This window comes from Pteropus vampyrus, unplaced genomic scaffold (genome assembly GCF_000151845.1).
Source record: "Pteropus vampyrus isolate Shadow unplaced genomic scaffold, Pvam_2.0 Scaffold255, whole genome shotgun sequence".
Taxonomy (NCBI): Eukaryota; Metazoa; Chordata; class Mammalia; order Chiroptera; family Pteropodidae; genus Pteropus; species Pteropus vampyrus.
Genome location: NW_011889036.1, coordinates 376,765 through 387,385, shown reverse-complemented (window position 1 = coordinate 387,385; position 10,621 = coordinate 376,765). Strand labels below are relative to the sequence as shown.

General features: G+C 35.7%; 1 protein-coding gene and 2 pseudogenes across 1 annotated transcript in view; 1 reads left to right on the top strand and 2 right to left on the bottom strand.

Annotated features, from left to right (window-relative positions):
* The window catches only part of LOC105301918 (zinc finger protein 709-like), a 92,198-nt gene that overhangs the window by 62,210 nt on the left and 19,367 nt on the right, over positions 1–10,621 (bottom strand). The window lies entirely within an intron of this gene.
* The window catches only part of LOC105301914, a 13,455-nt pseudogene continuing 7,358 nt past the window's right edge, over positions 4,525–10,621 (bottom strand).
* LOC111729297 lies at positions 9,432–9,531 on the top strand (annotated as a pseudogene).

Genomic DNA, 10,621 nt, shown 5'->3' with positions numbered 1-10,621 from the left:
AGATGTATGATATTGCCATCAAAAGATAAAAAACATACCATCACCCCAAAAGAACACTATCGTGGTTCCCAACTGAAAGAAACCCCTCCAAGACAAAAGTTAACATTATAAAAAAGACTGAATTCCTTTGTTTTATAAAAACTCATAACTATTATTTTCCTCACTCTTCTTCATGTGCCGAAAGTCAAAGCACATGGAAATGAAACCTTTGAAAAGCAAAATGGGCTGTGGGGTTTTGTGCATTAACACAGACTTCCAGCTACTTCTGCAACAAAAAGACTGAAAATTTCTCATATATTCTCTTACACTTGAGGATATTTCTCAAAATGATACTATCTTCAGCTCACCTCAATTATACCTTCGATGATGCTCTAAGCGATCATGGCTTTGTGATGTGTCCACTGCACAATCACAGTAAACTTACGTGGATATCGCCCTACTCAGGATAAACTCAAAAAGCTCTAGAACAGTGCAGACCTAAATAATGCAGGGATTGCTGCTGCTTTTTAAAATTAAGAGTTAGAAAACTGCACAATATTGAACTTTTTTCCACTCAAGTAGTGGGCAGGTCTAGTTTGCATTCCTGTTGATTTCGAACATGTAATATAAAGACGTAAAAGAATAAAAAGTGCAGAGTCTACAAGTTCTTTGTAATCATCAGCTTGTGCACAATTGTTTTAGGTTGTTTTTTTTTTGTTTTTGTTTTTAAGCTATTGTTTGAACTATCCCATCTCCACTAATACTCTTTGGGGTTTTAAAATATAAATTATTAGTTTGTATCATTTTTCTACCTTTTTTCATGTATTTATCTGGCCATCTAAAATTCTGTATAATATTCTAAAGTGGAAAAAAATGATGTTCACTTAGATTGAAAACTTTTCCCAGGTGGAGTGATAATCATATTCATCATCTTGTTTTATGAGAAGGTGCCTTGACAATTCCATTGATTTTGTTTAAATGGATTTTTGTCTTCTGTGATAAATTTTGTTGTGTAACAGTAAATAGAAAAACAAAAGCTTGTTACCCATGTCAACTTCATGTGTCGACTTCTATATTTACATGTATTATCTCATTACTAAAATGTTTGGCAATTTTATAATTTGCAGTTAGTAAACTTTGTATGTCATTCCCTTCTTAAAGATATCACACTGAGCTGACAGGAGATTTAGGTTTTAAGTCGTTTGCATGTGAATATCAAATCACACTTTGGTATTCTCTGAATAATAGTAAAAATACCCCACCAAAACAATGCCCAAACTCATGGCCTCATATCCTTTAACAAAATGTTTAAGAATTGCAAAAATGAAGATGAACCATAGGTATATCTTTATCTTTATAGGGCATCTTTCCTGTTAATCACAAGAATTCAGGACTTTCTTGCTGTGCTCTATTTATTTCGACACCCAAGCAGTTCCTAAAACAGTGTTTAAATATATTGCATGGTAAAAATTCAAATTATCCACATTGATACCATCACTCACTGAGGCTTTTACCCTGACAGCAAAGATATAAACACCCCAGCCTCCCTACTGTCTCACATGTCATTGTTTACTTTCTTTCAAAGTCTTTATTTCCATCTTATAAACCAACATTTACCATTTGTAATTATCTCTTTTCCCATATAAGCACCAGGACTGCAAGAACTTGTTTCCTGCCTCTATATCCAAATCCGCCAGCGCCTTGATAATTTGTGCTGCATCAGGTGTGTCAACTTGAAAGTGCATGGCAACGAGAGATGTTGAAACATTAACATCCATAGTCTCTGAGCAGAAAAGCCTTGATTGGAATAGTGGTCCTTTTTCTCCCGGGCTAGGTTTCTTCTGCTCTCTCAAATTTACCTAAACATATAAACCTCAGTTGAGTCAAAGAGGAAATGTTTAAAATATCATGTAGTATACTCGGAAGCAGATTTATATATTTTAACCAAAGTACCTATGGTAAACTGTGTTGCCATGGGAAATGCAAAAGCTATTGCGAAGGACCAAGTGCTGGTGGCTTTGCCTTTACTGCAAAGTCGACTCTTTTCTTCTTGAAGAGAAAAATGTCACAGATCGCCTTCATTTAAAATAATCAGTGACCATGATGAACTAAGACATTTATAAGTGTATTTTGTAACCACATACCTAACAATGTTAAAAAATAAAGTTCTAAATCACAAAAATGACCAATATCCCGCCCTCTCTTACTAACAGGACTGAGGTGTCTTACTAATTTAGTTACACTACATTGTTTTTGCCTTGTAGAAAACGATTATGATCACCAATGATAATAAGGTCTACGATCCCTGGGCATTAAATACACAATAATGTCTTTTTTTCTTGAATAGCAATCGAACCCTCAAACACAAGCCAAAAATCATATAAGTCGTCATTTGCAGCACCACGTTACTCTAATACTCAGAGTTTGTGGTCATTCTTATTAGAATCATTATATCCCTCTTTTTGACTACAGGTGTGATCCCATGCGTGACTGGCAAGAGGGTACTGATAAAAATCATGATTTGAGCTTTAGGTATTAAGAAAGAATAAAAAATAAATTTCATGACAAAATTTGTAACTATAAAAGAATACAAATAAAATTTGCCTGCATAAAACACCTGAATTTGTATGCACATATTACTGACGCATCCATATGTTATATATATGTGTGTACATATACATGTGTGTATATATATATGTATATACGTGTGTATATATAAGATTGAATCAAGAAAATTGCAAAGTTTATTTGGAAATCCAGTTATAATGGGACATTTTCACACAACCTCTCAACATGTGAAAAACATATTAGTTAACATTTGATGACTTAAAAAACAGTTTAAAGTATTTCTAAGAAATAACTGGAGAAGTGTTCCTTTGATAGAAAATAGCACGTACATTTAATCACATACAAGCAATCACAGGGATCACAGTGAGCTAAAAGTAACAGGAAACAGTCTTCTTCACAGGAGGAAGGTGCTTATTCTCACATAGAAGGACCAGATGAAGGCAGCCAGTGTCCAGTGTAGCAAAGAAACAACCTTTACCTCACCCATGTCGTTCTTTTCACATGAATCATTGTAGATGTCATGAGAAAAACATAGGAATACTTTTAACAGCATAAGGTGTTCCCTGTTCAAATTAGGCCTTATATGTATGTAATCCAGAGAAGACGGGATTCAGACAATAATCGCAAAAAAGGAAACTGAGTTAGATTCATGGTGGACTACTCAAGAGGTCTTACAGAAAAATCCAGACTTTGATGGATCTTTGATGTGGATCTTGTGAAGACATCAGTGAAAACACACATTTCTAAGAAAAATGGAATTAAAAACTTGAGGACACTTTTGATGGGAAAGGCAAAGAATATAAAAATTAGCTAAAAGATTTCTTCGAGCCTCCTATATATCTGCCTTTCTCCTGATATGGTGGCTTCAAAGTATGATTAATGCTTTCTTAACTTCTGTCTTCCAAATGTATGCAAGGCTCTTGGTGAATTTTATTTTATTTCATTTTTTTTGAGGGCAGGACTTGACTCATCTTTTATTTCATTTTATTTCTTAAATTAAGTTTATTGGGGTAACATTGGTTAATACAATTATATAATTTTCAGGTGTACATTATAACTTAACCTCTGTGTATTCTATTGTGTTTACCACCCAAAGTCCAGTTTCCTTCAGCTACCATATATTTGACCCCCTTTACCCACTTCACCCTCACCCAACCCCCTATATTTGACCCCTTTACCTCACCTATCTCCCTCCTCCTCCCCCACCCCCTACCCTCTGATAACCACCATTCTATAGTCCATGTCCATGAGTCTGTTTCTTTGTCCTGCTCCTTTGTTGCTTTTAGGTTTATATCCCACATTTAAGTCACATCATGTGATTTTCAACTTTTCCTGTCTGGCTTATTTTGCTTAGCATGATTATCTTGAGTTCCATCCATGTTGTCACAAATGGCTATATTTCATCTCTTCTTATGGCTGAGTAATATTCCATTGTATATATGTACCACAGTTTCTTTAGCCAATCATCTGTCGTAGGACACTTCGGTTGCTTCCATGTCCTGGCCACTGTGAATAATGCTGCTATGAACATTGGTGTGCAAATATCTTTTCGGATATGGGTTTTCCAGTTTTTGAAGTAAATACCCAGTAGAGGGATTTCTGGATATGGTAGATCAATTCTTAGTTTTTTGAGGAACCTCCATACTGTTTTCCATAGTGGCTGTACCAATTTGCAGTCCCACCAGCACTGTATGAGGGTTCCTTTTTCTCCGCATCCTCTCCAGCATTAGTTATTACTTGTTCTGTTGATTATAGCTATTCTAATAGGTGTGAGATGGAATCTCATTGTGGTTTTGATTTGCATTTCTCTAACAGCTAGCGATGTTGAGCATCTTTTCATATGTTTATTGGCCATTTGTATGTCCTCTGGGGAGAAGTGTCTGTTCAGATCCTCTGTCCATTTTATGATTAGATCGTTTGTTTTTTTTTGTTGTTATTGAGTTGTGAGTTCTTTGTATATTTTGGATATTAGGCCCTTATCGGAGGTGCTGCTTGCAAATATATTTTCCCATTCGGATGGTTGTCTCTTTACCTTGTTGACGATACTTTATTCCTGTGAAAAGTTTTCTGGAACTTTATATGTTGCTTAATTTCCATCAAGTTTTCTCATGATACTTACATTTTATTTGGTAAGTTTTCTCTTGTAAGGATGTGAATCAACTGAAGTCTTTCCCACACTGTTTACATTCGAGTTTTATCCAGTGACTACTTTCATAACTTCAGAAAAAATTGAGATGATTAAAGCTTTCCCCACATTGTGAACATTCAAATGGTGTGTCTACAGTGTGCACTCTCCTCTCTTCAAATGGTTGTGACAAATAATGGCTTTACCAATGTTGACATTCATCTGGTTCTCTCCAGTGTTGAGTTCTCTCATGCAGACCAAGATAACTGGAATAACCATGCATTACTGCATTTTTTACACTCAACAGTTTTTCTCCACTGAGATTTCTTTCATGTATTTGGAAACATAGATGAGAACTGAAAGCTTTACCACATTGCTCAATTCACAGGATCTATCTTGTCTTTATGTGTGGTAGCAAAAAACTTAAAATCCGTAGGCTTTACGTTCATAGCGTTTCTGTCCAGTATGAGTTCCTTAGAGTGTTTCTAAGGAAATATAATCCTTGCAGGCTTTACCACCATTTTTACATTCACAGAACATCTCTGCAGTATGATTTTGCATGTTTTGAAGATAGCTAAGACATCTGAAAGTTTGACTCCATTTTTCACATTCTTAAGGTTTCTCTCTAGTGTTATTTATTTTTAAATTTTGCGAAGAGAACTGTGATAACGAAATGCTTTAGTACACTGCTTACATTCATAGGGTTTTCTTCAGTGTGAGTTTTCTCATGTGTTTTTAAGGAATGTGACTCTCTGAAAGCTTTATCACACTGTTTACATTCATAGGGTTTCCCTATGTGTGTATTCTTTCATGTGTTTGAAGATAACTGACATAACTGAATGCTTTACTACATTGGTTACATTTATAAGGTTTCTCTCCAGTGTGAGTTCTTTCGTGTATTTGTAATTTACAGTAATCTCTGTAGGCTTTTCCACATTCCTTACATTTATAGAGTTTCTGTTCAGTGTGCATTCTTTTATGTTTGCAAAGAGAACTGGGACAACTGAATGCTTTAGTACACTGTTTACATTTGTAGGGTTTCTCTCCAGTGTGAGTTCTCTCATGTGTTTTTAAGAAACGGGACTCTCTGAAGGCTTTACCACACTGTTTACATTCATAGGGTTTCCCTCTAGTGTGTATTCTTTCATGTGTTTGAAGATAACTGACACAACTGAATGCTTTACTACATTGGTTACATTTATAGGGTTTCTCTCCAGTGTGAGTTCTTTCGTGTATTTGTAATTTACAGTAATCTACGTAGGATTTTCCACATTCTTTACATTTAGAGAGTTTCTGTTCAGTGTGCACTCTTTTATGTTTACTAAGAGAACTGAGAAAACTGAATGTTTTAGTACACTGCTTACATTTGTAGGGTTTCTCTCCAGTGTGAGTTCTCTCGTGTGTTTTTAAGGAATGTGATTCTCTGAAGGCTTTACCACATTCTTTGCATGCATAGGGTTTCAATACTGTATGCACTCTTTTATGTTTGCGAAGAGAACTGGGACAAATGAATGCTTTACTACATTGCTTACATTTATAGGGTTTCTCTCCAGTGTGAGTTCTCTCATGTGTCTTTAAGCAACGGGACTCTCTGAAGGCTTTACCACACTGTTTACATTCATAGGGTTTCCCTCCAGTGTGTATTCTTTCATGTCTTTGAAGATAACGAAGACAACTAAATGCTTTAGTACATTGCTTACATTTATAGGGTTTCTCTTCATTATGGATTCTTTTGTGTTTTTGTAAGTTAGAGTGATCTCTGTAGAATTTACCACATTGTTTACATTCATACGGTTTCTCTTCGTTGTGAGTTCTCTCGTGTGTTTGTAATTTACAGTAATCTCTGTAGGCTTTTCCACATTCCTTACATTTATAGAGTTTCTCTCCTGTGTGAGTTCTTTTATGTGTTTGAAGACGACTGAGACAACTGAATGTTTTAGTACATTGCTTACATTCATAGGGTTTCTCTCCAGTGTGAGTTTTCTCATGTGTTTTTAAGAAATAGGACTCTCTGAAGGCTCTACCACACAGTTTACATTCATAGGGTTTCCCTCCAGTGTGTATTCTTTCATGACTTCGAAGGTTACTGAGATACCTGAATGTTTTACTACATTGCTTACATTCATAGGGTTTCTCTTCAGTATGGATTCTTTTGTGTGTTTGTAAGTAAGAGTGATCTCTGTAGAATTTACCACATTGTTTACATTCATAGGGTTTCTCTCCAGTGTGAGTTCTTTCATGTCTTCGAAGACTACTGAGACAACTGAACGCTTTAGTACACTGTTTACATTCATAGGGTTTCTCTCCAGTGTGAATTCTTTCATGTCTTTGAAGATGACTGCGACGACTGAATACTTTAGTACACTGCTTACATTCATTGGGTTTCTCTCTTCCAATGTGATTTCTTTCATATTTTTCAAAAATTTGGAGATAACTGAAGGCTCTCATACTCGCCTTACATTTACGTGGCTTCTCTCCATGTTTCTGATACTCATTGGGATCGTGTCCAGTGTGACATCTGATGTGCCTATTAGAAGACGAATGCTGTATGAAGACTTCTCTACGCACACTGTGTTCCCATGGTTTTACTCTAGGAAAAATTCTCTTGTTCAGACTGAGATTTGAAATAAGGCTGAGGTTTTCCTCACACTCACTACTCGCTTCACTTTCACAGATTCTCTCTTCTATATGACTTCTGAAAAAATCAAGATGAACATTGTTCATGATTTCTCATTAATATTTTAGCATTTTGTAGCATATCTGAACTACATTTTTATGATTTATAGCAAAAGTGTAGGTTTGCTGCTGCCTAAATTGGCTGAATTAAAGATATGAAATTCTCCACAAAAGAACTTCACACTTACAATTATCAAAACAGTGATATTCACATATAGGGTTTATTAATATCATTTCCTAGTAAACTATTTTGCAAACACAAACCATCTATATCACACATGAGAGTAATTTGATAAAAAAAATTTTGAGAAATCATAAATTTGAAGAAAGGGTTCTTTTGTTTGCTTTTTTTTAAAATTCCGTAACACCAGGATGCGCACAGATAACACTGCCTTAATATTGTGAGTATGACTCACCTTAGTTTTCTCCCTTGGTTTTTGTACTGATCTTCAGTGTCATAATCTTCCATTCCTTTTCCTAAAAGTAGACCACAAAAAATAATTCCAAAGTATTAAAAATTATAGAAAAAATATTAGATTTTAGTTCTGTGGTGAGCTGTGACCATTCCCAGTTTATTTATCAATGCCCTGCATTTCCACATTCCACGTCTTAGAACAATGCTGATAAGCAACTAACACCTCACCTCTAATTAACAAGGTGAAGATGAAGTCATGCATACCTACTGAGGCCAGGTTCTCGAAGGTTTCCCGCATCACATCTCTGTAGAGTTTCTTCTGTGTAGGGTCCAGTAAAGCCCACTCCTCCGGGGTGAAGTTCACAGCCACATCCTCAAAGGCCACTGAGTCCTATAACATCCCAAATATGTGTACAGTAAAAGTTGTAAGACTTATAGCACTTGACACCTATACTCCATGTACAGAAAAGATACCTATGATTCCATCATCACCAAACATTTCTTTTATAACTTGATCATCAAAAGCTTGCGCTCGGTCCACACTTACTTCCTCATTATTTTAACAGCATCACAAATTATAATACATTTTTACTGTGATCACATTACATCTTATTTTTCCGTAACGGCAGGGTCCACAGCATGCCAGGAAATGACAGAAATGCTATAAATATGAAAAAAAAAATTTTCATTTTAAGACAATCATTTTCTTAGGAGAAAAATTCTTTCTTCTCTTTCCTTATTCCTCATCATTTACAGCACTCCATGAAGCAGTGAGTCACTTCTGCATGTGATTTAAAAAAAAAAAACATAGTGAAAAACTGGAAGTTTTTTCTTCTATCCCTATTTCCAAACATGCGAGTCCAGGAGGCCTGTGGAAATCCAACTTTTAATAAATCCAAGCTGGCCATATCGTCTTACAGTTGTCTAGACCATTAGAAGTACTGGCATACTTTGTACTATTTTCCTTAACTTTATTGCGTTTTCATCAACATCAGGACAAGAACTTCCACCAGAATAAAACCTTATGACTTACTAAGAGGCTCAGGTGATGGTTAGCATTTTGTAGCATTAAAGTATTTTAATTATGTACATTGGTTGTTTGGACATACTGCTATTTCACACTTAGACTACAGTAAAGCATAAACATAACTTTGATATATGTCCACAACATTCATGTGACCTATTTTATTAATATTCACTTTATTGCTGTGGTCTGAAATCACACCTGCAATATCTCCAAGCTATGTCTGTCATGAGATACAACTGGCTAAAGGAAAATATTCTTGTTGGGAAGCATTGCTTTTACCTTGTCTAATATTTATCACAGACTCAGTTCTTCCTTTCTCTCTCTGTAGGATTTTATGGTGTAGACGGTTATTTGGAACTTAGAGCACAGATATTAGGAAGAAGGCATGACAACTTAGACCACAAAATCCTTATACTCAGGTGCCTCAGGGCTACTTCCAGCCTATTTTTGGCACACACAGGCACACATAGAGATAATAATATGGTTTTGCAAGAAAAAGCGCTTCTGGGATAACAGTCAATCCTCAGCCCTGTTGACACTGAGGAACAAACAGGTTAATAGCTGCAGATTGCAAAAGAGTTCATTCACATCCGCAATGGCTTGATGGTGAATTTCTGTTTGATTATAACATATGTAAATGTGTGCTCACTTCGGCAGCACATACACTAAAGTAAGAACAATACAGATAAGATTAGCATGGCCCCTGCTCAAGGATGACATGCAAATTAATCCCATATTTTAAGAATAAAATAGAAAAGTAAAAATAGGTAAAGGTGTCAGCAGTGCTTTTTTCCAAAAGAACATTTCAATGTCCACTTTTTAATCAGGAAGAAGCATTTCCTGACCAGACACTCTAGAGGCTGATCTTCCTTCTTCTGTCATTGCCAAGCTCCCCCATGGAGTAAGGAGCATGATTGCTCAACCCCAGAGCATAAGAATTCTTCAGCAGAAGACACCAAACATGACCAATAGGGTATGAAAGAGTTTATTGCTACCATTATTGAGTCTCTAGGGAAAGTAAGGTAGGACTCTCAAACAGGCATAAAATATAGAGAACTAGAAAATGTACAGAGACTTGTTTTGTATTGCAGTTAGAGGGTGGACTAAGGTGAGCGTTCACACACAAAGGTGGGAGCTTGCATGGATTTTAATCTCTGCTACCACAAAGGAGGGAATATTAAGGCTTTCTTATCACCTTGTACAGATGTGGGGCAAAGGAAGAGAAGTGATGAAGCTCTAAAGCTGTCAGCAGTCGGTGATAAAAAAAATGGATTCAGAGACTTCTCGTTTCTGGTCTGGCATTTAAGTAACTTAGAAGCTATCATTTCCTACCTCCCTATAAAAAAAAAGCAAAGATATAAACTTATTTTTTTAGATCCATCACAGAATTTAGATCACAGGATAAACCAGTGCCTCTATAACTAAGAAAGAAAAAACAAACAGGGCATTCTGAAATATACCCCATATATTCAATTCTTAGTGTGGCCTGTAGTCAACGAAAATATACTTCAGTAGTCTCATGCAAAGACAAAAAAGGAACTAAAAAGAGAGAACACAATACTCATGAGCCCTAGGATAACATGCTTTACACAAAAAAAGGTTAAAAACACATTATGGTAATATATGAAAGAAAACACAGAAAAGAATAGAAGAAAGCAGTGAAGTAACAATACTGAGATTTTCCTAAATTTAAGGATAGAAAGCACATGATAGATCCAGGAAGCTCAGAGAACACTAAAGTGCAGGATAAGTACGCCACATACAAACTAGACAGAAGTCAAGACAAAGAGAATATATTGAAATAAGTGAGAAGAAAAAGCACCTTAGTTAT